This window comes from Aplysia californica, unplaced genomic scaffold, assembly GCF_000002075.1.
Source record: "Aplysia californica isolate F4 #8 unplaced genomic scaffold, AplCal3.0 scaffold00472, whole genome shotgun sequence".
Classification (NCBI taxonomy): domain Eukaryota; kingdom Metazoa; phylum Mollusca; class Gastropoda; order Aplysiida; family Aplysiidae; genus Aplysia; species Aplysia californica.
This window is the reverse complement of record NW_004797742.1, coordinates 428,617-431,253: the sequence shown is the minus strand read 5'-3', so window position 1 is coordinate 431,253 and position 2,637 is coordinate 428,617. Positions and strand designations below refer to the sequence as shown.

The window sequence follows — 2,637 nt, the reverse complement described above, 5'->3', positions numbered from 1 at the left end:
CCTCTCTCTCTCTCTCTCTCTCTCTCTCTCTCTCTCTCTGTCTCTGTCTCTTAAACACACTCACTCACTCTCTTTCTGTCTCTCTGTCACTGGCCCCCTCTCTCTCCTCCTCTCGTAAAAATGTTACTAAAACTAAAACTTAACTAAAACCGAACCATTTCCCAAGGAAGGACACCCTTTTCCAACCCCTTCATTGAAATGCTCTCGTTGAAAAATCTCCTACCGTCGTCCTCGCTGCCATTGTTGTACGTACGTCCACCTTTTGCATTTTCCGCCTCTCGCTTATTTAGCAGGTCTGGATGGCCCAACTTTCTGATGTAACAGAAACTTTCGACCCTCCATTCTTTAAATAGGTTAAAATCGTCTTTCTCGAACGGCGTCACGGCGATGCAAATATAAATATGGACCCGCATAGACTGAATATTCTGGATGTACGTGCCAGGTCAAGTAAGTTCCTGATGGAGACTAAAGTTAACTTTTAAAAATTGCTGAACCGTTTACAGTATCAGAGAACTATGAAAATGTCACAAACAATTTGTGCGTGGCTGTTAGACACCAAACACCAGCTCTTCGTTGTGAAAAGAGGCCTGTGTTCCACAACACGAGGGACTCACCCCCTCCCCCGCCCGCTCCCTCACCATCCCCAGTCCTTTCGTTTCTCGTGACCACCGGACGGTTGAAGTGTTCCACTAGTAGGTCACACGTCTTTACTTTCCCTCTGTCATTTCTGCAGTTTTAGTTAGTGTAATAATTTTACGGCACGTGCAGCACAATGATGTCATATAGGGGCCGAAGATAGAGGTGTTTCAAGAGAGTGGCAACATAAAAAGGAGGTGATCGATATAAGGACGACATTTGTTTGATAGGAAAGAAGGAGCAAACTACACCAGAGTACCCGCCAACCACCCATCTTTTTTGTTTCTGTCTGTCAGTTGCCGGTGTTACTTTTCCCCTGGACTAAACAACCATTACTGTGTCGATATTCTTCGCTTTACTCAAACAAACAAACGACCCTTTTTTTTCATGGCAACAGCAATAACGAAACATGTTTATGTTCAAAAGGCAACGAACAAGGAAGACGACTTTCTTCGTATCGGATAACTGTACGTTATTTTTACCTTCAAGACGTAAACAAATTCCTCCTCACTTTCATATTCGTTCGTGCGAGTGTGATTCATTTACATCTTCAGATCCTCCGAACGGAAACGAAGTTGCGAAATTATGTATGTGGACGCTGTCGTGGATGTTTGCGTGTGCGGTGCGCATTGAGTGAGCGCATAATATTCAGTTCACAACATGCACGACATTCGGTTTTTGCTTTCTTCCGTGCTTTAGCAGTGAGTCTGGCTATATTTAGTGTCGACTGTTTTGTCTCTCATCACGCGGGAAGACCGTAAATCCGTGTGAGACACGCACACTCACGCACGGCCATCTTTTGTTTCCAGGGATTAGCTACAGCCCACTGTGTCCTGGACGAAATGTATTCATATACCTTTTCTGTTCTGAAAGGAAATGTTATTGTTACGAGAAATAGAAATTTCATTTTCAGAGACGTGCACGAGCTGTAAAGTGGCTTTTTCAATAAAGATCTTACGGCTGCTTTTAAAGCTTAACTAAACTCGAGAGTTCTGATTTAAAGAGGCAATAAATCAATATTTAATAGGTAATACAAACGTAATGAAGTGGAAGCAGTTGTGAGGATCTCGCAAGGATCGTGAAGTTCTTTGACAAAGAAAGAGGAACAATTTACGGACATAATACACTTAGAGCTTATGGTGGCTTCAAACAGGTAGGGCGGGTTGTTGTAGTTACATCTCTTGTTGTCGCTGCTTTTGCTGCCGGTGTCTATTGTTACCAGATTTACTAGATCTAGTCTTGTTTGAATCATCCAATTTTTTTACAGGTGTAAGTAACTAAAATTGTTAATATTGACGCTACAAAGGCCGTGTTATTGATATCAGATTAACTGTAAAATCATAGTAAATTGCAGAAATAGGAACCTTTTTGATAATGAGATTCAATCAAATTGTTGTCACTGATGTACGCAGAGAGAAAAAGGGTAATTATCTACTCAGGGTCGTGAATGAAACATGCATACTTTTAGTGACCTCTGCTCTGATAGTTTGAGTACTTAATGTATTTAAAAGAAAGCAAATAATTATGTTGTAATATTTGGTTTAATCAACATGAAAAAAAAATCTAACCGAAATAAAATTCCACCTTTATTAGCCCCCGTGGGGAGAAATGTGTTGACAATGGTATATCATACATGTGTATATCACACATTCATAAACAGAAACAATAGATGCGCTGGGAGAATATCAGTGCCACCGCTTTGAAAGCATATAGAAAAACAGCACACTTTCTTTGTTTAAATTTAGATAAACGTATCGCAGTCCCTATCCATCAAAACGAAAATAGAACACACCTAGAAACAAGCAAAACACACAGTACCCACAAAAAGAAGGACAGAGACAAACAACCCTCCCAAAAAAAACCCACAACAACACAAAAGGAAAGAATAAAAAAGGTGCATGTATGACTAAAAACCGTGATAACAACAATCAATATTGATTTACAAACCTCGTTTCTGGGTAGCTCCGAACAGCATGATGTATGGGAAAGAGAGAGAGATAG

General features: G+C 40.5%; 1 protein-coding gene across 3 annotated transcripts in view; it reads left to right on the top strand.

The window, feature by feature from the left end:
• Positions 1-2,637, top strand: part of LOC101863459 — a 99,960-nt gene that overhangs the window by 31,361 nt on the left and 65,962 nt on the right. The window contains exon 1 of one of the 3 annotated variants that reach the window (XM_035971628.1): positions 1,244-1,789. The exons of the other annotated variants lie outside the window; for them this stretch is intronic. The gene's annotated coding sequence lies outside the window, so the exon portion shown is untranslated. Of the gene's footprint in view, positions 1-1,243; positions 1,790-2,637 lie in introns of those variants that run through there. 3 annotated transcript variants of the gene reach the window in all.